General features: G+C 41.7%; 1 long non-coding RNA gene across 2 annotated transcripts in view; it reads right to left on the bottom strand.

Moving 5' to 3' along the window:
* Nucleotides 1-7,116: 7,116 nt before the first annotated feature.
* The window catches only part of LOC139076000 (uncharacterized), a 118,153-nt gene continuing 100,118 nt past the window's right edge, over nt 7,117-25,151 (bottom strand). For both annotated transcript variants that reach the window (XR_011527160.1, XR_011527159.1), the window contains 2 exons: nt 14,519-14,752; nt 7,117-9,698 (listed from right to left, as the gene is read on the bottom strand). This is a non-coding gene — a long non-coding RNA (uncharacterized lncRNA). The remainder of the gene's footprint in view (nt 9,699-14,518; nt 14,753-25,151) is intronic.

The following is a 25,151-nucleotide window of genomic DNA, read 5'->3' as shown; positions in this document are numbered from 1 at the left end:
AATTTTTGTCTCCCTCTGCTCCCCAGTATTCCCAAGTGAGCAGCCTGAAGCTGACTGGAACACAAACTGTGGTTTTTCGTTCCAACACACTTTTGGTTTTTAATTTTAGGTGAGATCGAGCTGACCTGTTTATATTTATGGGGCATCTGTTGCTCTGAAAATCCTGGATAAGAAGGAATGAATCAGATTATGAGAAACAGGCCAAGATTAAAGTAATTTTCTCTTGCTTTTTTGGGGCCAAGAGAACAAAATCTCTCCCTAGTGAGAGGGGTAAGGATTTTCCCTAAAGAGAATAGGTGTTTCTCCTGTTAATAATCATGGGATAAAGGAAAGCTTGAGGGAGGAAATTTGACAGTCCTTGGAATGGGAAGGAGAGGGAATTCCTCTTCTCCCTGGTCTTGACCCAGAGCCTTAGGGAATCGTCAAGCAGTTACAGTGGAGGGGGTGAGGCTGGGAGCTAGCAGATATGCCAGCACCAGGACCCACAGCACAGTGGAGGTACTACAGGAATGCCACAAAGAAACTTGGTAGCAGAGAAATTTCTGATACATAGACCAGTGGGTATATATAAAGATAACAGAATCCGGTGGGTATATGTGTAAAACTGAAGATATTTGGGGTGTATTCAAATATGCATCATTATTTGGTATCATTAGCCAGACTATTTGCCTGATATGTGAGGATTCTCTTATCTCTATAAATAAATATTAAGATACTACTTTCCAAAATTTGGCAATATGTAAATAAAGAGGCTTAATGACATTCATAATTTTGACTCAGTAATTTCTCTCCCAGAGTCAATTAGAAGAAGATTTTTTTTAATGGAAGATGTTTCTGGACACACAAAAAACATTATTGTACTGTTATTTCTTTTGAAAGCAGAAATAGGTATTTGCTTCAAAACAATCCCAGGACTTGGAGAAGGAGAAATGAGCAGAGATATAAATGAAACAAGATTGGCTGTGTGTTGAAAATTGTTGAATCTAGTTGATGAATATGTGGATAGTCATCCTACCATCCCACTTTTTTTTTTCTGCTTTTGTAAATATTTACAATCTTCTTCAATAAAACAATTAAAAATAGAAATAAACAAATTTTCATTAAAAAAGATAGTATTTTCCATAGTTTCTTTAATCTAGAAATAATGGATACTCACAATCCAAAACTTCAACTGGGCTATCCCCACTTTAGGTAACACCTTTGGTAAATTGTCATTTTGATTCAAGGTTAAATTCTGTACTTTATTCCACGCGCATCCTGCCCCTAAGAAGCTTACAATCTTTGAAATTATGTCAAAAACTATATGTATATATGTATGTAGACTAGAAGAGAACATTAAGAATGAAAAAGTTGTGTAGGGAAATTTCCTTTCAAATATTTTTATCCAATAGCTGTGATGTGGCCATTAAAATTATGGTTTCAAAGAATATTTGGTGGCTTGGAAGAATATGATAAGTGATAAAAAAAAAGCAGGATGCAATTTTATATATATAATGAGATTCCAATTTCTAAATGAATAGTACATATTCATAGAAAAAAAACACTGGAAAGAAACACAATAAGTTGTTAGTACTAGGTCTTGCTCGGTTGTGCAGTTAAGATAATATTTTATCTTCATATTTTTTCAGTTTGCATTTTTTTAATAATAATATATTATCCTCAACACAAAAAAGTTATTTCTAAAAATATTGCTCTAAAGACTCTGAGATATGTATTGTTAAGTGGAAAAAGTCGGAAAAATAAACACATGAGAGCAGATCTAGAAGAAGGCATTCTACAATTTAAAAAGTAATTGGATTAGGATGGCGAGATTATAGATCACTTCTTAATTTTTCAATTTCCTTTAACGTCATTACACTTCTTTCATAATGTAAAAGCCTAAATAAAAATAACTCTTTGATGCATTAAAATTCTAATAAAGCACTGAATTAAAAATTAAAACGATAAAAACTTAAAGCTAATTGGTAAACAAAATAAGCACCAAGAAAAATTATAGAATTCTTTCTCTACAATAGAAATGTATAGATAATATAACCAGAACCACACGACCTGGGCACAATATCACGTGAGTGAGGGGAAGATGCCAGATACTTAAAGATACCTGGAGGCCTAGTGGGGAGCATGAGCCAACACAAGCTTTGGGGCCAGCCTCCCTGGGCTTCACTTCTGAATCCACTGCTTACTGGCTGACAGACCTCAGTGAGTCACTGGATTTTCTGAGTGCTGGTTTTCTCACCTGGAAGGACGTTATAGTGGCAATTGCTATGCTCAAGGTTGTCGTAAGGAGTATGTGTCAGTGAATGCACGTGAAAGGGTTTTTAACCTGAAGCACATTTTTAAAATGCTAATGGTCTGCCACTAACTCCTACATAGTCACACAACTGATACATACTTTATATAGAAAGGTCTCCATCCTTCCAGATTTGCTCCCAAAACTATCCACCATATCAATTCTAGTACTATGTAAAGATGAATTTCAAACTCCATGGTGACTCTAGTATCCTAATTACTCCTGATTCATTATTTTCATAAACTTTAAATTGTACATGCAGAAAAGTTCAATAAAACTTCACAAGGTGAACACACTCATGTGACCACCATCCAGATCAAAAAACAGGACATATCAGCACCCTAGGAGCCACCCTCATGCTCCTTCTCAGTCACTCCTCTCTCTCCTCCCCAAAAGTAACCACTATTCTGACCTTTAACACCAGAGATTAGTTTCTCCTTTCTATAATGGAATCACTTTGCTCAGCTTCACGTTTGTAAGATCCATTCCTGTTGTGTGTGGCAGTAGTTTGTTCACTTCCATTGCTGTATAGTATTCCATTATATGGACACACCACAATTTATGTACCTGTCCTCCTATGGGTGGACATTTGTGGCCACATGCAGTGCTGCTATAAACATTCTTGCACCTTTCTTTTGGTGGACAAAGGCACTCAGTTATCTTGGGCATATACCAATGAGTGAGATTGCTGGGTTCTAGAATACACGTAAACTCATCTTTAGTTGATACTGCCAAAGAGGTTCCTATCTCAGTTTTTAAAAAATTCTCCCCTACCTCCAGCCCTTGGCTACTAGGATTCTACTCTCTGTCTCTATGAATTTGACAACTCTAGATACCTCATATAAGTGGAATCATGCACTATTTGTCCTTTTACGACTGGTTTATTTCACTTGGCAGAATGTCCTCAAGGTTCAACCATGTGGTAGCATATGTCAGAATTTCCCTCCTTTTTAAGGCTGGATAATATTCCACTGAATGTATATACTATGTTTCCTTTATCTGTTCATCAGTCAAAGGATACTTGGGTGGTTTCTACCTTTTGGCTGTTGTGAATAATTCTGCTGTGAACATAGGTGTACAGATATCTATTTTAGTCTCTGCTCTAAATTCTTTTGGGTATATATCCAGAAGTAGAACTGCTGGATCATAAAGTAGTTCTATGTTTAATTTTTTGAGGAACCACCATACTGTTTTCCATTGTGGCTGTACCATCCTATTTCATTTTAACAATTCTTCTATTCTGAACCAAACTCAGGTCTTCCATCTCAACATCTTATCAATGTCTTGGTGACAATCCAGCCTTTGTACGTTCTGGCCCTGGTTATCTGTGCAGTGTGACTGAGGCAGGGAACAAGGCTTGAACACAGAGGAAACCTAGTTTCTATTTCTAGTTCTGCCACCAGCTCACACAACTATTAAATAAGAAACAAGAACCCTCACAGGCATCCTGAAGTTTAATTAGAAAACGCAGGAACTTAGAGTGATAAGACAAGCAAACTTTTTTAACACAGTAGAGTTTGAACATCAAATGCATGTTTTCACCCTCGAAGGAATCACTCCAGCTCGACTGAGTCAGATGACATTGTTATTGCACGGAATCTGTTTTATACCTCTTCTTTTGTAATCATCTCCAGAATCTAAATTTAATTTTTGCTCGTCCGTTACTCCCTAAGGACACAGAGATTCAAAGAACTGAGGACTGAAAGTCAAAGAAAAAGCAGGATTCTTTCCCTCTTGGAGAAATAGAATGTGACAGCTACTGCTTTTATCCTTTTTCTGTCCAGCACTGGTTCCTTCATTCCCCCATTCCCTTTCTGACCAACAGGGTGTGGCATCCATGTGGTGTAGAGTTCAGATCTCCTGTAAAGAACTTGCTGGGAGGTGGGGGCATGGGTGACTGACAGGTTCCAGCAGCTGCACCTTGGGATCCATCATGGTGTTCACACCGAGACCATGCTTCCCTGCGGCTACTCCCAGCCATTGACCCAGCACCATAGGGGTCTAGATTTGGGACATTCCTGCCTGATGCAGTACTTCTCCAACGGGCAATCTTTTCTTAGAGACTTTCTATTAGCTTGGTGGAGACTTCCTTAGAACTGCGCTGTGGCCTAAGGCTCTTCCTACTTAGTCCTTCCTTCCTTCTTTCCTTTCATAAGCATCAGGCCTATGTCACAGTCTGAAGGTTCTCTCTGCCTACTCCTGCTCCCTTCCAGTTTATCCTTTACAAGCATTTCCCCCAATAAATCTCTTGGAAATCTAATCTGTTCTTGGCATCTGCTCCTAAGAGGAGGAACTGATTCACAGTGGCAAGTGCAGGAACAGGGGCAACCAATTATCATCATTCACAACAATGGCCTTAGAGATTGGTCAAAGGGGTGAACCTATGGTCCCCATGAGACCAATCAGAATGCCTTCCTGGGGATTAGTCAACCTCAAACAGGTTGGAGCAGGGGATTCTGAGGCAGTAAGGAAATAAACTCACACTTGCCTGAGGTCATGTTTCCCAGCAGAGGAATCCTATCTGCAGCTGGAAAGAATGAGGCCAAGTGTTAGAGAGAAACAGGAAGGAGAGAAAGGTTTGGAAGTGGAGTGTTAGGGCCTGAGGAGATCTGGATTCTGAAATCTGGAGACCAGCATCACCCATCATATTTGATCATATGAGTTAGTGAGGTTCTATCTGAAGTGGGTTTTGATCCCTTGTAACCTAGGAGTCCTAATTATGTTAGTCTCTTGGTTAACAGCTTTCCACTGCTTCCAGGGACTCCAGGATAAAGCCTAAAATCCTTATATTTCAACATTTTATTTTGAAAAATTTCCAAACCTACTGAAACTTTGCAAGAATAGTAAAATGAATGCTCATATACCATGCACCTAGATTCACCGATTGTTAACATTCTGCTACATTGGTCTTACCTCTTTCTCTTTCTTTCTCTATTTACATACAAATAGTCTTTGATGAGTCAATTGAGAATTGAATTAGTCACAAACATCATAATACTTCACCCCTAAATACCCTTAGAACAAAGACAGTCTCCTACATAACCACAACACACTGATCACATTCGGAAAATTTAACATCGATACAACATTATCTAAAGCACGGTCTGTATTCAGATTTCCCTAATTGTCCCAGTAATGTCATTTACTGTTATTGTTAGTGGTGGTGGTTTTTTTTTTTTTTGATACAAGATCCAATCAAGGATTATGTAATGCTTTTAGTTGTCATGTCTCTAGTCTCCTGTAATTCAGAACAGTTCCCTAGCCTTTTTCTGTCTCAATACCTTGACATTTTTTAAGAGTCCAGGCAGATTGTTTGGCAGAATGTACCTTAAATTGGATTTGTCTGGTTGTCTTCTCACGATTAGATTCAGGTTAAACTTTTTCAGGAGTGAACAGAGGTGATGCGATGCCCTCAACGCATTTGCAAGGCTGTTTACAGGCTGGCCTGCCCACCTTTCTGGCCTTGTCACTTACTGCTCTCTCTCCATGATCTTTGAAGTCCCAGCCAAAGGAACTTTGTGCTTCCTCCAGCCTGCCTCTCTTCTCCAGCTTTCACACACACTACTGCCTCTGCCTGACACTCTTCCCCTCCCCTGCCCTTCATTCACCTCAGTTACTGACACACAGATTTCTGGCCTCATCTTAAATATCCACTAGGCTCTCCTCGACCCCTTGGAGTGGGCCAGTTCACCCATGTACTAGACCACTGGTCTTTGAAGACCCCTGCAATCTCGAGGCCATTTCCTAGGGTTCATCAGGTCAAAATGATTTTCCTGATAATACTAAGATATTATTTACCTTTTTCACTCTATCAGCATTTGCACTAATGGTACAAAAGCAAAGGTGGGCAAAACTGCTGGTGCCTTAGGACAATTCAAGGCAGTGGCAACAAACTGCAGCGTTAGTCATTGGATTCTTCACCCACTGGCTCATAGGAAAAAAAAAGCTAGTTTTACCTAATGTCCTTGATTAGGCAGTGAAAATGATTAATTTTATTAAATCCTGACCCTTGAGTACATCTATTTAATATTCTGCACGACAAAATGGGAGGTGTGCATAAGCACTTCTGCTGTGCACTGGAGGACGATGGTCACCTCTAGGCAAAGCACTGGTGTGAGGCTGGGGTTGGGAGCTGAGCTAGATGCGTTTTCCAGGGAACACCATTTTTACTTGAAAGAACAACAGCAGTTAAATCATGGTTATACTAGACCTAAGTATTTGGCAGACATTTTCTCAAAAATGAACAAAGTGGGTCTGTCACTTCAAGAAAAACAACTCATGGTGAGTGTTGGAAATAGTGAAATTCGAGCATTCAAATAAAAATGAGAATTTTAGGAAATTGTATTTATCATTACAGTTTTGACAGCTTCCCAAGGCTTAAAGACTTTTCTGGTGTGATCAATGCCGATGTTAATGAACACGATTTTTACAAACTGTATAAGGAAATGTGTCGACATTTGAAAGAGTGGTATAACTCAGTGAATCAATGTCTTCCAAATAAACAAAGCATGTTGTTACAAATCATATGTAGGATCCATGGAAAGTGAAAGATGGACTAAGGAGTTTTAATGTAATTTTAACATATGAAAAGCTTATTTCATATATTTACCATTGATATGGTTTCAGATTCCACATTGTAGCTAACTTTAAAGAAATTACCACTTGTTGATTTTTGGTATAGTAACAAAGAAGAATTTCCGCAATTATCTGAAAAAGCATTTAAGATACTCCTCTGTTTTCCAATTATATATCTTAGTGAGGCAAGATTTTCTTACATACTTCAACCAAAATGACAAATTGCAACAGATTAAAGACAAAAGCAGAGATGAGAACCCAGCTGCCTTTTATTAGGTCACACATTAAAGAGATTAGCAAAATTATAAAACAATGCTACTCTTATTTTTTGTTTTGGAAAATATAGTTGTCTTTTCAGTTATACATTATTTATGTTTACATGTAATATGTTCATCATGTTATTTTTGAATGAATGAATAAATATTTTTACAATTTCCTAGTCTTAATTTCTAGTACAATAAAGATTGGCAGCTATAACTCACATAATCAAAAGCCCTTCGGGTCCTCAATAACGTTCAGAGTGTTACAGAATCCTGAGACCGAAGTGTGAGAAGCGTTACGGCAGAATTGAAGCTCTGTGCGGGCAGGGGGGACGTCTGTCTTGATCACGGCTGTATTTCACGTGGGAGATATTTGAAACATGGCTGGCAATATTTGTTGAAAAAGTGATTGACTGAATGACTGTCTGAATGAATGAATAACATTCAAAATGGGCCTTCCATGGCATTCTAGACAGAGGAAACAGTCTGATAAAAAGACCAGAATCAAGAAAGTAAGGATTTTAGGAGAATAGTGAGAAATTAAGTCTGTAGAGCAGACTAGCACAGTGGATAAGAATTTAGACTTTGGACACAAACAATCCTGAGTTCAAATCCTGTTTCCAACCTTTACTAGCTAAGGTAAATCAACCATTCTGAACATCAGCTTATTAACTGTGTATACTAGTGCAAGTTACTACTTCTCTATGCCTCTATTTCTTTATCTGTAAAATGAAGCTACCTCAAACGTTTGTGTTGACAGTAGTAAAGTGCCTAGAGTTGCATTGCCCAACATGGCAGCCACTAACCACATGAGCACTTGGTAAGTGGCTAGTGCAACTGAGAAACTAAATTTTTAATTTTATTTAATTTTAATTGATTGAAAGTGAAGTTAAAAGTTTAAAATTGAATCAGTTTTGTCAATAGGGATGAGCATAGAAAAAAATGATTATTTGGTACTTGATTCAGGTATTGGAAATCTTTTAAGCATGTTTGGAACAACTTGGGTATGTGAATCTACTTTTTTCACTGTACTCTTTACAATATTTAAATATAGATCAAGTATTTCCAATAAAAATTTAGTGTCCAAATTGAGACGTGCTGTAGGTGTAAAATACACAATGGATTTCAAAGATTTAATACACACAAAAAAAGAATATGATATATATCATTAAAAAGTTTTTATATTGATTAAATGCTCATTGATAAAATACTTTATTAAAATCAATTTCACCTAGTTTTTACTTTTTTAGTGTGGCAATTAGAAAATTAAAATGACAAATATGGCTCATATTTCTATTGGACGGTGGCTTAGCACATTGTAACTGCTGTACAAAGTGTTAGTGACCCGTTTTATTATTATTTATACTATAGAGATAACATTTATCTTACAAAGTCATATAAGGACAAAATGAGAGAGTATATTAAGCTCTTAGCACAGTGTGGGGCACATAATAAGGGCTCAGTAAATGGTACCTATCATCAGTAAGTAGAGAGGGCATCGTGTGTTCTGGGATGATAGAACTGCAAAGCTAGGTGGGGGCTGCATGTTGTATAAAGTTCTGAAAATCTAGCTGACATGTTGGAGCTTAATTCTCTATGCAACCGAGAGGCACTGAAGCGCATGATCCGAGGTGTGGCAGAAAGATAAGTCTGACAGCATGTATCCTCCAAGGGCGGGTGTGAGTTTTGGAAACAGTTCTAAGTCATTCAGAACGAAGTCTGCTGAGTAGGTTGGGTGATCAAGCTGGGAAATGCTGTCTGGGGTCACAAACCAAGTCGCAGCTTGAGTGATGAGTCTGGTTTCATGAGAAGCTCATAATCCAGCTTTGTGGGCAATTCCGAAAGAGAAGTTTCACAGGCATTTTTGAAAAGTGACAGACGGCATCACTGGCTTAAGCAGATCTCCTTCCGCTGTGACTATTCCAAGATGTGTACATTTTTGTGTGTTTACACAATCAAGCAAATAAATGGTCTCATTAGATTTTCATTTCTTTGTATACTCCAGATAAAGGGCCGCTTTGTTACAGCTTTTATAAAAACATTTCCTGATCTCCAACACCTGCTCAGTCCTGCAAGTTCCTCTTTTGTATAAATAAGCTCATCCCTCCCTAGGAAATACCCAGCTACTGAAATAAAATCCATATCCTTTCCTCAGTACGGCCCTAAATCCAGGCAAAAGAGGCCCTGTCCTAGGCCCCACACCTTTGAGGGTTCTGGGATGGCCCCTTTCTGTTGCACTCCTCTCCTTTGTTCTCTAAAGCTGCATAAAAAAAATCACTGCAAAACTTAGCGGGTTAAGATGGCAATGACCATTTATGTCTTTCATGGTTTCTGTGGGTTGTGAATCCGGCAGTAGTTTAGCCGAGTGGTTCTGGTTAGGGGTCCCTCGTGAGGTCATAGTCAGATGTTAGGTGTGACTACAGTCATCTGAAGGCTTCACTTGGTCTGGAGGACAGACTTCCAAGGTGGTTCGCTCACAGAGCTGGTAAGTTGGTTTTGGCTGCTGTCAGAAGTCCTTAGGCCCTCTCCACGTGGGAAGCTTCCTCACAAGATGGTGGCTGGGTTCTGAGAGACTGAATAAACAAATGGTCAATGGCTAGACCATAAATGAAAATAGAACTCTGACCCGCAAATTACAACAACCAGCCCAGGAAGCCAACCGCAACCTCTGCATCAAAATGGCCCCCAAAAAGCCCAAAATGGCCAGGACCTGATCAATAACTGACAGCTTCTCTAATTTTTGCCCCGACTTCCAACTTAGGACCAACAAGAGAAAGCCAAATATGTTCCCCTAACCAATCACATAGGATGCCCCACTTCTGGTTTTCCACCCACAGCTTCCCCATGCCGCCCACTTCCAATCAGGGCACACCTGAAGCCTTCATTTTCTCCACTTTATAGCTTTCCCACTCCTCTCCCTGTCTTTAGAGCTCTGCAAAACCCAAGTGATGGTGGCTGACTCCCTTACTACAGCAAGCTCTGGATTAAATAGCCTTTCCTTGTTCTCATCTGGGGGGCCTTCACTTATTTCTACAGTTTCAAAAGCAAAACTGTTGAGAGAAAGTATATATGTGTGTCTGTGTATGTGTCTCTGTGTGTGTATGAGAGAGAGAGAGGCAGAAGCTAAAAGCTATGTCCTTTTATGACTTAGCTTTGGAAGTCCATATTATCATTTTCACCATACTTGCTTGGTCCAGGCAGTCACAATTCCCTGCCGAGTGGAAACACAGACCCTACCTCTTGGTAGAAAGGTGTGTCAAACACATTGTAAGAAGAGCATGTGGGATGGGATAAATATGTGGATGTAGGTTTGGCCGTATTTGGAAAATACAACCTGCTACATATCCACAGGACAAGGAGTCTGTGGGGGTCAGAGGACATGTTTGCACAGAGCCTGCTCCCCAACTTCTAGATCTGCACTGACTGAACAATCTGGTAGCTGCTAGCCACATGTGGCTATTTAAATTAATTAAGATTAAATAAAATTTAAAATTTAGTTCCTTAGTCACACTAATTACACATATGGCTAGTGGCTACCATATTGGACAGTCCAAATACAGAACATTTCCATCATTGCTTTGGAAAGCACTGATCTAGGTCGAGTTCTAGGACCTTGAAAATCCCCATCCAAAAGGTCCCAAGCCCATTTCCCAGGCTACAGGCTTTTTCTCTGGGTTAATTTTTCCAAGAGTAGACCATGTTGCTGAGATGAGCCCCTCAAAGACTGATGGGTGGCCAAAATAGGACTTTGGGCAGGCTACATGGATAGAGCTTGGATGTCCAGGCTGAGATATCCACAAGCTTGTTGTTATAGACCGAATTGTGTCCCCTCCAAAATCCTCTGTTGAAGCCCTAACCCCCACTGTGACTACATTTGGAGACAGGACCTTCAGGAGGTAGTAGAGATTAAGTAAGGTCAAAAGGGTGGGGTCTAAATCCAACAGGGCGGGTGTCCTTAGAAGAGGAGGAAAAGGCAGGAGAGCTCCCTCTCTACGTTCCACAGAGGATAGGCCACGTGAGGATGCAGCAAGAAGGCAGCCAACTGAAAGCCAGGAAACTTTCACCAAGAGTGCAATCAGCCAGCACCTTGATCGGGGACTTTTAACCTCCAGAACTGTCAGAAATAAATTTCTGTTATTTAAACCACCCAGCCTGTGGTATTTTGTTATGGCAGCATAAGAAGACTAATACACTTGTGTACAGGTCCCTCACAGAACAGGCTAGAACTAGGGATGGGAGAGGAGGGTAGATGGGCCATAGACTGGGGGACTGTTCTCCACTGCCATCTCATCCCAGCATGGAAATTCAAGAAATCTGAAAATTAGAAACTCAAATCTGGCCTTCCTGGCCGTTATGAAGGCATATACGTCAATGTAGAAGGATATAATTTTTATTTAACAGTTGCTTAGCTTGATTTATAACTTTTAAATATGTAGATACATGGGATGTAGGCCTCAGTTCGTGCTCTTGCTTTGGACCCCACAAATGTTAGAGGTGCACAAGAGCTCACCCAGTTTCTTAGTCTAGGAAGGAGGAATACATATGGGTATGCTATGTTGCACTACTATTAGTCTAGTGAAAACACTGAGTTCCAAAAAGAAGGGTGCTATACGTTAGGCCCAATGTAGAGGCACAAGTTGGCTAGAGGAACTTGCTCGACCTCAGTGCGTAGTTCATAGACAGAGCATTTTGTAAGACCAGGAATCTAAGGTAGATATCAACCGCATGTAAGAACATTTTAAAGGGGCTGCTGAAGTTCCCTGGAAAGAACAGCCTGTATGGAATAAGGTTATTGTAGTCGTCACTGTTGGTGCCCACCCAGATCCCTTTTACTGGGCTGGAGCACCCATCTCTCAGCTGGTTTGAGTGTTGGCTGTTAATGGCTCAAAGCTTGCCCCCTTCTCTGAAGAATTATCCTCAGCTGACAGGAGCCAATTCACCCAGGAGGTTACCAGTGGACTGACTAAGGCCACTGCCCTCCCCTCAAGATGGGCCATCTGTGAGGTGTTATTTGTGGTCCACAGATCTTATGGATCAGGCCTAGGTTAGACTTTACCTGAGACCACATCTTTGCTTGGCTTCTTCCCCGCGCCCTGTCCTGATTCACTCCATCCCGTACAGGTTTCTCCTGAGAGCACTGTCAGTAAATTCTGGGCACCTGCATACCCATCTCAGGCTCTGCTTCTAGGAAAATTGACCTAAAACCATTGAATTTGATAAGGAGCAACTTCTGAAAACTAATTTCTTTCACATCTGCCTCTGCAAACCCACTTTGCTGACTGCAAACTCTCATCTAATGTAAAACTTCTCCTCCATTAGGTCTAAGGCAGGCTTGAAACCCTGCAGTGTGGAAGGAAAAGGGCATAGGGGCAGCTTCAACCTTATTTCCCCATGTTGTTTATCTATTCTTCCTATCCCCACCCACAATTCGGCTTTGGGCTTCCCTAGGGAGTGAGATGAAGGTAGGAAAGCAGCACAAATGGTGTTTCTTGACTGGTACAATTGTAATCTGGCACTGACGCCCCCTGGAGGGCTGGATGTCCAAATGCTAACTCTTTTTTTCCCCTGGAACATCTTTCGCGTTTGCTAGAGATACTCTCTTCCTCCTTCCAACACATACACACACACAAGGGCGTCAACTGCAATTCCCTGGTGTGATGATGCTCCTTCCTGCTGGCCATTTATGACTCCCCCTGCCACCCTCAGCCTCTGCGTGTAGCAGTATCCTTCCAGCCTCTTTCCACCCAGATCGCTTCACCCCAGATAGGCTGTTCTTTTGCTCTCTTGGGAAGTGTCCTTTTCAAGACAGCTCACGGCAGGATCCCTTCCAAGGGATCTATATCTTTGCAAGCTCCCTCCCCCCAAAAAGTGACTTCCTTTCTTCCCTATGCTGCTCTCTTTTTCTGCTCTGCTCTCGTTAGCTACAGCCTCTCACCTATAGACTTTTCCAGGTGTGTGTCAGGGACCTTCCCTCACATTTCTAAAATCTGAGAGAGCAGGCCAAGCTGTCGGGGTAGGTTCCCCGACACATTTGACACATTTTTGACACATTTTTCTCACTTGACTGAAAGTCATAGAGAAGTACCTCCGTTCCCTGGAAAGCAGAAACTCCACAGTTCAACAACTCTCTCTGAAGAAACACTCCCCTCCGTGTAATCTTCAACCTCCCTGACTCTGGCCACCCCTTTTGCAACATAGATGGTCTGGTTGGTTTAGTGATTCACATTGGAAGGTGGGAGTACATGATCCCTACTGTTTTCAGCACTGAGGTGTCAGCAAAACAAACCTCTGAGATTTTTAACATCCCATTATATATGATAATAGCAAAGTTTATGTCATGCCCACTGTGTGTCAATGACTATTCCAAATCCTTTTCCTGCATTAAATCACCTAATGCTACAATGTTCCATAGGTAGGTACAATATTTATCTACATTTTACAGATGTGGAAACCGAGGCAGAGAGGGGTCAAGATGCCCAGGGAGTAAGTGTTGAGCCCTCGGTTGGAACAGACCCAGTCAAGGTCTGGGCCCCAACATACATATTCTAAGTCACCTAAAGAGACTGCCTCCATTCAGAATTCAGCTTGAATTCCTCACACTCTACTCTGAGTGTGTTAGTCACACCAAGGGTGATTTTTCTTTCAAGTGACCCCTGGAACAGCCAACCCTCATCCACTGAAATGTTCCTTGAAACATTCTACTATTTTTCCACCTGGTATATCTTTAAACAAAAATACTTGTCAGCAGCTGGCACCTGAAGAAAGTCACTACCAATTTTCCATAAGTTTAAGAAAATATTTTGGGCTGTCCTGTGAAAAGTCTCTTTTTCCAGATCAGCAAGTTCTCCAGCTGACGAATGTTCCCAAACCCACATGGCTGCTGATGGTGAGAACCCAGATTCCTGACTACACAGAAAGTGGCCCTTCTGCCTCTGTGACTTTGGGTTGAAGAGCGAGCCATGCCCTTGGCCGGGGCAGCTGAGAGCCCTTCTACATCATGGAAGGACACTTTCGGCACTCCCTCTTTGTTCAGTCACTTTTGTCCCTCGTCCCCTGACCTTGAGGACTTTTGTGGAGTTATTACAACGTGAGCCAAGGTTGTGAATGCTGCAGAAGTTACCAACACTTCCAGACAAGGTGGTAGGCTTAACAGATGTGTAAACCAATCCGACCCCAAATTCTGCTCCAAATATACAGAAAGGTTGGAATATGAATATATATTTATATAAATATATATTTTATATACTACATATTTCATATTTATATATAATATTTTATTTTTATTTATAAATATATTGTATATAGAGAGATAGATAGATATAGATATGTGTTGGACAGAAAGAAACAAAGACCACCAAACAGGGTCTGACATACAGCTGGATATGTTGCTTACCTGGAAGGGAGGACGACATCGCCTCATTCAGGTGTGAGGTCAGCAGGTCTCTCCAAGCAGAAAATGAAAGAACTTCATTATGTGAATAGAATGTGCACCAATAAGGCAAGATGCTGAGCTCAGTTCTCCAGTTGGCTCATGAGGCAGAGTGTAACTTCTTTCTTTTCCTGTTTCTGATATAGGGAAGTTGGTTTCAAACAGGTCCAAAATTGGTTGCCTAAGCTTCCTGTGGGCCTGGGGTCATTGAACAAATGACATGAATACTCAAAGCTTAACAAGGTTTCTCTTTAATACTCATGCAAACAAGAAAGGGAAATTCCCAGGAGCCGGAAAGAAGGAGAATTTAGATAGCGCAGTAGGTGGGAGTCAAAGCCATGAAGCCCTCAGGATGTGAGTCTTAGATACATTAAGGGCAGAGGTTTTAAAGCCTGGACAGAAAGGAGAGTCCAATGCAGTCAGCCAGAATGGGTCCCTGCACAAGGCCAGGAGTCAGAAAACCCTCCCCATCTGTGGTCTGGGATTGACAAGCTGCATCTGGAAGCAAGCTTCCCGCCCCAGCCCTGGGTAGAAACAGCACTAGTGAAAAATGGAACCTTAGGACTGAGCAAGGTTGTTCAGGACCTACCTGGTGAACCCTTTGGGCCTGGCAGAACCAGCCCCATGGGTCTCCAAACCCAGGGCACACCAGGCATTCCCAAGGAAGATGAGCTCTCTGAAGTCGATCAAATTGCTACATACTATGTTTAGTGGCTCTCATGAGGTGGGGCAGTAGGGAAGGAGGGCTTCAAATATGCAGTGTGAGAGGCCCTCTAGAGCTCATATATTTCGTTTATTAATCACCACTGTGTGCCAGTCACTGTCTCAGGTTCTCTACCATTTGTTATCTTGAACCTTCCCAACAACCACATTCTACAGCAGATCCTTGACCTGGTCAGGCACTATTTTCAGAAAGCTAGACAAAATCCCACTCTTATCACGTGCCTAAAAATCTACCATCTAAGATTCATTCTTTGGCGTCTTAACTTTTCCACCTTCATGTGCATATACACCTCCCTACTAAATTACAAACCTTGGGCAGTATAGTACAGTGAAAAGAGCTCTAAAATGGCAGCCCTGTGACCCGAGTTGTGGTCTGGGCACCACTATCCTGACTTTAAGACTTTGGTCAAGCTGCATACTTAGAATGGTGTTTCAGCACATACTAGATGGTCAATAAATGATAGTGCATAATTTTCATTATTATTATGCATTCCTGACCAAGGGCTCAACATCCCCATGTATCATGGCCTTTACCAACATGTCATAAAAGCACGTGGAACCTGCTGCCTTGCATGGTGAGGTGGAGGCACAGTCCTTTATCAGAAAGAGCCCAGCCTCACTCAAGGCAAATCTGGAACACACTTGGAGCACAGAAGTGTCACAAATGTTTTTATGGTTCCCCATTTTGTACCAAGCTCTGCTCATGCGAGTCTGTAGGCTCCTGTCCTGCTTTGCCTTCCTTCCCTGCTTCCTTTTCCACCACTGCTGGCCCAGGGTACCTACTTCAGTTTCCATGGTGACCACAGACAAGCTCCCTCTTGCCAATACACATGACTTCTCGCAGCCTAAATTTGATTCTACATCACACTTAAAGTTCTCATATCTCATCTCCATCGGAAGAAAGCATAAAGTAAGACAACGAAGGTCCAAGGACAGAGAAACTTGTCCTACCATGCAAATTCTACTATAAACCTATAATCATTTTAGAAAGCAACACTCTGTGCTAATTTCTATAATTTGGACACAATTCTGCTACACACAACGTTGATGGTATAAGAGGCCCCTGATAGGTATAAACTTGATGTAAAATGAAGTGTTGGCAATGACACGTCATAATTTCCCTTCTTAGAATTTAGGATGGGGGCCGGCCCCATGGCCGAACGGTTAAGTTCGTGCACTCAGCTTTGGTGGCCCAGGGTGTCACCGATTTGGATCTTGGGCATGGACATGGCACTGCTCATCAAGCCATGCTGAGGCGGCGTCACACATGGCACAACCAGAGGAACTCACAACTAGAATACACAACTATGTACTCAGGGGCTTTGGGGAGAAGAAGGAAAAAAACAAGATTGGCAACAGATGTTAGCTCAGGTGTCAATCTTTAAAGAAAAATGAATTTAGGATAGAGTGTGATTTGAAAGGCTGAGGCAGAATTATTCAAAAACTATTCCTTAAAATTACTTCAGAAGTCCTAGTAGATGCTAACACCTGCTTGACCTGGATTCTGATAATACTTTTCCTCTCGCTGAAAAGAACTGTTGGAAGGAAAAGCCAGTCCAAGGTGACCTGCTTTGCCTTCCCCTGTGCCTCTAACTATTCAAGATGCTGCTGGCCCTCAGAGCAAATGAAGGCGACCAGACCACCATCACTGACGGGGCTCAGCGGGCTCCCACCTCGCTGGAAACCATGGAATTAACTACCAGGTCATGAGGGCTTCCTCCAAGGCACTCCTCAAAAAACTTTAAAGCAAGTGGGGGAGAGAAGGCAAGGATAAAGTTGGGACCTGAGGAGGAGGGAAGCAATAAAATCACGATTAGGTGGCAGGCAGAAGAAGAGGCTGCCAGAAGAAAGGTTTTCAAAGCTCTCCTTTAAAATGGGAGGTTGGCATGGGACACACACTGTGGCACACTTTAGGCAGGTGACTTGCATGGGGTGATGGAAAGAGCACTGGGTGGAGTCCCAGCTGTCATTAATAGCTGGGACACCTGGGGAGAGCCACTTAGTCTCGCTGAGCTCCCATTGCTTCATGTAGACTGTGATTACTATGGCTCTTGCTAGCAATAAAACTGTAGTTTTCTAACTTCCCTGCTCGCTTCTCCTTAGACATGGCTTAAAAAATGAATACCTAATGATATGCACATTCACTTGAAATGAAGATGCATGATAGTGCATATTACATGCACACATGTGCTTTAAACTCATTTATCCAATGATCGCAAACACATATGCAGACAACTTTAAGAAAAGATTCAAATATTTCTACTTGAAATGGTGAAAGTTATCCATCTAGATGTTCCGTAGGCACCTCAAACTCAGCATCTCCAAGAACATATCCCCCTTCCCTTTAAATCTCCTCTGCCTTCTGCAAAGCCTATGTCAGGTGATGGCACCACTGTGCCCGCATCACCTGGGCTACAAAACAGAGCCTCTCTGTCTTTTTTCTTACCCCCATACTCACAGGTGACCAGGTCCGATGCTTCACCTCCCCACTGTTTTCAGACACTTCTCTGAGAAGGAGTGAGGGGCTCTCACGGCTCAGACTCTCATCTTTGCTTACCTGGACCACTGCCTGCCATCATCTTGCCTCCACCATCCACTATCCATAGTCCATGCTGCTGCCACCGTAATCTTCTAAAGAAATCACTTCCATGTTCAAAACCATTCACCGGCTTTGTGCACACTCTCCCCTGGAGTTCTTTGCCCTCCCTGCCCTGTCATCCCCCTCCTGGCCCTTCATCAGGCTAACTTGTACTCATCCTTTTTAAGACTCAGAAAGCATTTCTTTCCTCCCAGGCTCTACCAGGTAGCCCCACTATTGCATTACCCTTTGCATATCTATACTGCAGCACTTAGTGCCCGGAGTTGTAACAGTGCCTGCCCCCTTAACCAGGCTCTAGACTCCCTGAGAGCAGAGGTGTGTGCCAGCCCTGTCACCCAGCAGAACTCCTGGCCCATACTAGATACTGAAAAACCTTAATTCACTCATGTTTTCTCTGGGCCAAGAAATGTCATTGATCTAAAGTAGAACACAGCCATGACCCAGCCACTTAAATCTGTTCAGTGAAGCCAAGCAGAGGTGGGCTAGGATGCAAACCCAGGACCCCAGACAGATGCCAGGGTCTTTGTTGGACACTGGTATCTGCATGTGGCTGACACTGAGTGAGTCAAGTTGATGTTAACAAACTGTGTTTGAGGCAGAGCCATTCTGAGAGCTATTTCTGTTTCCAAGTGGACATTGCAAAAGGCAGATGCTACATTTAGATAATTATTTTATATAAAATGTAATCAATTTGCCTGTATGCTTTCTCTCCAGCAAATGATTCCACATAAAGCAAGGTTTAATGCTTTGGCCTGGCTAAGAGACTTTTTCTGGGATGGAGAAAGAAGTGCTCCAGAAATCTCACCAGAAATTTCCAAATATCACTGAGTCTTCAAATATTGCTCCATGCTGATCAACTTTCATTGACTTCCACCTCCATAGTTCCACCTCAATTCCTTTGCAAATCACTCCTTCTTTAGACCTCATTTTCTCCGTTTGCAAAATAAGAGGGATGGATCAGATTATTTTTAAGATCTCTTTCCAACTCTTAAATTTGACTATTCCAAGATTCTTATTATTTCACTTTCCATTTGATCTCTTGTTTTAAGGCAACTGGTGGTACAAAAACTTAGCAGTAAAATAAATTAGGGGATTATTATTTGTATAAAACTGATTTGTGTAGGATTTGCCTTTAAATAACGAATTTACCTAGCTCATTTAAAGTAGATTTTGATTACAAATATTTAACTTGCATACTGCCTATATTACACAAAGCAACGCTTATCTGCAGGACTGGCCACATAATCTGTGGGAAACAGTACAAAATCAAAATGCTGTTTTTAGTAAGAATTAGTTTAAAATTAGTAAGAATTTCAAGATGGCAACAGCAGAGCATTAAACCAAGGCTGGGGCACTTCTGAATGTGAAGCCCCGTGTGCCACAAGCCCTGTTCATTTGTACTGTTCTCCATATACCTCAGTAAAGCAACCAAAGTGTCAGTTAGCAATAAATACGCCTAAACATTTCCTCTAACCTTGATTCTCAAGTAAATTCAATAAAAAGGGATAAAGATGCACAGAAGGAAAGAGATCACTGGATTTGTGGCCACAATATAAGTTCCTTCATGCCCACTCAATGAAAGAGTGTGGGGCTGGAATCAGGCACTGGTGCCATGTCTGGCTTGACCATTGGCTTGTTAGTATGACTTTGGATGACTCCCTGGACTTCCTGACTATTCAGTCTTCCCCTCTGTAAAATGGGGGACTTCATTTTTGGCACCAGGAGTCTGTGAGTCTTTGCTTGCTGTCCGATCCAGGCCTTGTTTCCATGGCCATGTAATTATTTTTTAACTTTTTATTGAAGTATAACAGATACACGGAAAAGATATATACTCATATCATATGTGTACAGCTCATTGAATTTTTGCAAACTGAATGCCTCCATGTAGCCAGCTCCAGATCAAAAAATAGAACATGACCAGAATCTCAAAAAGCCCACCTTATGCTCCTTTGTGGTCACAGTTCCTACTCCCGCAAGGGTAACCATAATCCTGACTCTTAATACCATATATCAGGTTTGCCTGTTTGTGAACTTAAAATTAATGGAATCATACAGTACATATACATCTGACTTCTTTAACTCAGTATTATGTTCTGAAATTCATCCATGTAGGTGTAGATCATTCATTCTCATTGATATAGTGTTACGTTGTATAAACATACCACAGTCGAATTACTATTCTATTGGTGATGGGCACTTGGGTAGGTTTCATTTCTGGCTGGCCATGTAATTCTACAAATTTGCTAAAAATTTTCACCATTCCTTCTTCAACAATTTTTGTAAGACTGAAAATGTTTACTTTCTTTGATTTTATAAACAGTGAGGTTGAAATGCCCTTATACTGGGATTTCAAAAAGCCTCAGACTCTTTCTTTAATCCTGGAAGTGAACAATGAGCAGAGGAGAATTTTCTTGTTCCTCTTCTAGCTCAGTTTCTGCTTGACCTTTCAAAATCACAGGTGAGGCTTCCTAGCCTGCGGAAGAAGCAATTTTGTCATTATGCATTAGCATCTGAGCAAACTCTGTCAGATGATGACAAAAATGGCTTCTGAGTATATCAGGAGGAAAGCCCTCCTGGGCTCAGGAAGTCTGTGATAGAAGAGATCTGACCAGACCTGGGGGTGCTGAGTGATGGGAAGAGGTCACACTTGCCAGGAGCTGCAGGTGCTTGGAATCCTGGACGAGATACAAGAGATGGTGGTGGTAGGCAAGGCAGGGGGAAGTGCTCCAGGCAGGCAGGTGAAATGCAGTCTCAAGAGATATGAGAATAGACAAAAAGAGAAAATTTGGCAATCTAGGCAGATGGCCTATGGCTGGGCAGTTAGCAGACAGTAACACACAGTTCCTCTCCAGAAGGAACTCAATAACAGAAGATATGAAAGCAGGCCATCCTTTCACCATCCTGCCAGACGACAGTCTCAGGGAGAACTGTGGGGCACTGCTGGCTGTGGGCATAACTACAAACCTGAAAGAACTGGCAAGGGCAAGAAAAAACCAGACTAAGTGGACAAGTGACTGTGACCCAGGCAAGGGCTCAGCTAGCCTCCTGGGACCTACCTGGGACCTTGCCACCAGAACCAGGACAGTAGTAGACTCAGCAGTAGACTAAACAGTGATGTCATTTACTAAATCAATAAACAATTATTGACCTCTAAGCCATATGCCAAGCACTGCACTAGTTGATGGTGCTGGACAAAACATACATGGTAACTACATCAGTTAGGATGCTTTTGGCTGCAAGTAACAGAATACCCAACTAAAAATGTCTTAAACAATAGAGGCTAATTAGTACTTTCACATATAGTCTGGAAGCAGCCTGTCCTAAGGTTGCCTTAGTCACTCACCAATGTCAGGACTCTGGTTAAGCATCTCTTCAGTTTCCTTCATGGTTGCAAGGAGGCTGCAGTAGCCCCACAAATCACACTTTCACATAATAGTGTTCAAAGTAGGAAGGAATAAAATAACTTCTTGTGTGTCTATTTTTTTTTTTTTTAGTCTGAGAGAAAAAATCTTTTTCCAAAAGCTTCCCACCTGAATCCCTCTTCTATCACTTTGGCCAGAACTGGGTCACATGACCACAACTAAGCCAATCACTGAGAAGGGGAATGGGATGGCCACAATTGCCTTGATCAATCCTGATGCAAACCCTGGGGCTTGATATACTGTGCCCTAAGACCCAAGTAAACTCAGGGCCATGCCAGTGAGGAAGACGAGTGGAATGGCTGCAGGGTAGACACTCAAAAATAGTGCCACCCATGCCCAAACTCCTGAAGAAAGGCTCCTTTCACTGCCTTGGGGTCAGGATGGGTCCGAGAATTTGAAGATCTCTTTAACACTACAAAATTTTAGTACCCTCTCTGGGCAGGCATGTGTGGGGCTTCAGCCATCAACCCACTCAGCTCTTCAAGCTCTACCCAAACAGCTTTCTCATAAGGACCAGCCCATGTTTAATACAGCCTCTTTTTCTAATGGTGTCACCCGGGGTAGGGGGGGGTGCTATAGGAACAGCTGTTGCTTTCTGTGCCCTCAGAAGTTTGGCATGTCCTAATTTTAGGTCCTACCACTCAAGAGTTTTATTTTGCCTCTCTTTGAATCTATTTACATTTTTGGCTGATACAACCTCCCAGGATAGTGAGTTCCATATGCTTCTTACATGCCAGGTAAGGCAACGCTATTTTCAACACATCTTATTACTACCTCCTTTAAGCTTCTAAAGGTCACCTCATCTATTCTCTAGTGTTTCATCTGTTAGAGGCTAGCCTATAAAACTCTCACAGATTGTTTGTTTTTTAGAGATATCCATGAAGAGGAAGCAGCCGGAATAAAAATTGACATTTATCAAGCAATTACTATGTGCTGGGCACTATTCTAAGTGCATTTATATGTATTAATTAATTTAATCCTTAGGAAACCCTGTGAGGGAGGAATCTTTATCTGCATTTATTTTGCAGAAGAGGCACAGAGATATTAATTAACTTGCCCCAAATCACAGAGCTAATAAGCAGAGAAACAGAGGTTCAAACTCAGGTCATCTGAAGCCAGAGCTCACATATTCAACCACTCATTGTGCCACTTTCAAAAGGGACAAGGTATTCTCCCCCTCACCGGGTTCCTGGGACTTGTTCACTTTACGACTTGTAGGCACTTCAGAGGACTTGCTGGGATGAAACAAAACCACATATTTGATGGATAAAGCCAAGCCAAGCCAGGAATTACACATTGATTCCTTTCCCCTTTGTCAGCTGCTGGTCTGTCCTCTCAGACTGTGGGTGTGCCTGTCACATTACTCAGTGAAAAACGTACACTCAGATTCTCATGGGCAGATTGTCTCTAGATCATAAAGAGGTCATCTGGGCAAAGTGGCAATTGAGAACAGCTGTAGAAACCGCATTCCCCTTCTGAGGTGGTTTTCAAAATAGCTTTCCTACAAGTCCAGGGCATGCAGAACTGTCTCTCCAACACCTTTGAAACATTTAATCACACACTCACTGAACTGCACCACCTTTTAATTGTCTTGGGTGCACATCTTGTTGCCCCAGCAGAATTAAAAGTTCTTTGAGAATTGCGACTGTGTCTTATTCATGCGTCTAACAGTGCCTTCCCCTGGAAGAAAGACTCTTCCCCCGGTGAAAGATTCTGCCTTGTGTGTGAGACTCATTTCTCCAACAAGACTGACAGTTCTTTGAGAGCTTCTATGTCATTTTCTTTGGCATATCATCCAGTGATGGAGGGGAACCCTACTTTTGGTTCAGTGGAACTGCATCTCCAAGAGGGCAGGTCAAACCCCAATGATTTTTTACCCCCTCTGTCTGTCCTTCCAACCCAGTGGCATAATCAGAGAGGCAGTTTCTGGCCAGAGGACTAAAGAGGAGTGCCCTAGGGAACCAGGGAGCATCTGAAAGAAGACAAAGAAGGAGGAGCTCAGAAAGCAACCCCAGACCAGCTTATGAACTCCTAACTCACCCTGACCTGGGTATTCTGGATCTGGTCTTTATTAGTATACCAAAGATTTTGAGAACTGAGTTAATAGAGGGGCTCTCACTTAAATCCAAAATTGATGACCACTAAGTGGCGTACACACAGGACAGATCCAAATGATACTGTAAAGGCTTTGAAAACTAAAGTGATATTACAACCATAGCCCACAAAACGTGGATTGGAACTTGCAGTCTGAACCTAATGAAGTCAAGTATCTGCTAAAACAAATATCAATATGGCCCATAGGATTTAAACAAGAATAGAGTCTTATAATATTGAAAGTGTCCACTGAATAATTTAAAATTACTTAACTTACAAAGAACCTCAAAAACCACGACATATGGGGCTGGCCCCATGGCATCATGGTTTAGTTCAGCCTGCTCTGTTTTGGTGGCTTGGGTTCAGTTCCTGGGCATGGACCTACACCACTCATCAGCAGCTGTGCTGTGACCCACAAATACAAAATAGAGGAAGATTCGCACAGATGTTGGCTCAGGAGGACTCTTCCTCAAGCAAAAAGAAGAAGATTGGCAACAGATATTAGCTCAGGGTGAATCTTCCTAGAAAAACAAAAACTAAAACTTCAACACACATGGCAAAAGATAATCATTAGACACCAATGACAAGGTGACACAGATGATGGAATTATCAGATAATTCTTACATCAGATTATAAAAAAATTTGAACAAGAAATTGTGAACAGTCCCAAAACAAAATAGAAACTATCAACAACAACAAAACAGAAATAGAAAAAAGAACCAAATGGAAATTATAGAACTAAAAAAATACAATAAGAAAATAAAAACATCATATAGACTCAAAACCAAAATAAAAGTGACAGAGGAAAGAGTCAGTGGTCTTGAAGACATATCAGTAGGAATCATTCAATCTGTACAATAGAGATAAAATAGATCAAAAAACTTGAACAGAACCTTGGGAACCTGTGGGACAAAAAAAAAAAAAAAAAAGGAAATGTCTAACAGTCACGTCATTAGAGTCCCAGAAGAAGAGAAAGAATATGGTCCTGAAAAAACATTTAAAGAAACAATGGCTGAATACTTCCTGAGTTTGTAAAAAGTCATAAAACTACAGATTCAAGAAGGTAAGAGAACTCCAAATAGGAAAAATTCAAAGAAATCCATGCCTAGACACATAAAAATTAGAACTCTGAGAATGAAAGACAAAGAAAACACTTGAATGCAGCCAGAGAAAAATGACACATTACCTATAGGGGAACAATAATTCAAAAGACAGCAGATCTTTCGTCAGAAACCACAGAAATGGGCAGGAGGAAGCACAACAGTTTTAAGTGCTGAAGGAGAAGAGCTGTTGGGGATTGCTGGGGAGATGGCAGAGTACGATTCTGAGCTCCCCTTCTCCCACGGACACAACAAATTTACAGCTACCCTTGGAACAATTAACCCGAGAGAGAACGGAAAACCAGATCAAAAGAATCCCTACAACAAGGGACAGTGCTGACTGAAGTGGAAGAGGCAGAAATTCCTTTCTGGAGAGGAAAAAGCCATGTTCAAGCTGCACACTTTGGTCAGGAACAATCTTAAGGTACAAAGGATTCCCTGGAGGAATGGGGGATCTGAGTGGGAAAGCTTTGCCACAATAAGCAGCTTTTAGACTCAGCAGAACTAGGACAAGTGCCATAATATCTGGCTTTCCTAGCAATTAACACAATTGGGAATACCCCCAGAAAAGCCATGTTGGTAAGGGAAAGAAAAAGCCTGCTCTTAAAGGGCTCATGCACAATTCCACCCATTTTGGAAAGTGACCTAAAATCACCAGA

Source organism: Equus przewalskii, chromosome 15, assembly GCF_037783145.1.
Source record: "Equus przewalskii isolate Varuska chromosome 15, EquPr2, whole genome shotgun sequence".
In the NCBI taxonomy this organism is placed as follows: Eukaryota; Metazoa; Chordata; class Mammalia; order Perissodactyla; family Equidae; genus Equus; species Equus przewalskii.
The sequence above is the reverse complement of the archived record's forward strand: the minus strand, read 5'-3'. Positions and strand labels throughout refer to the sequence as shown.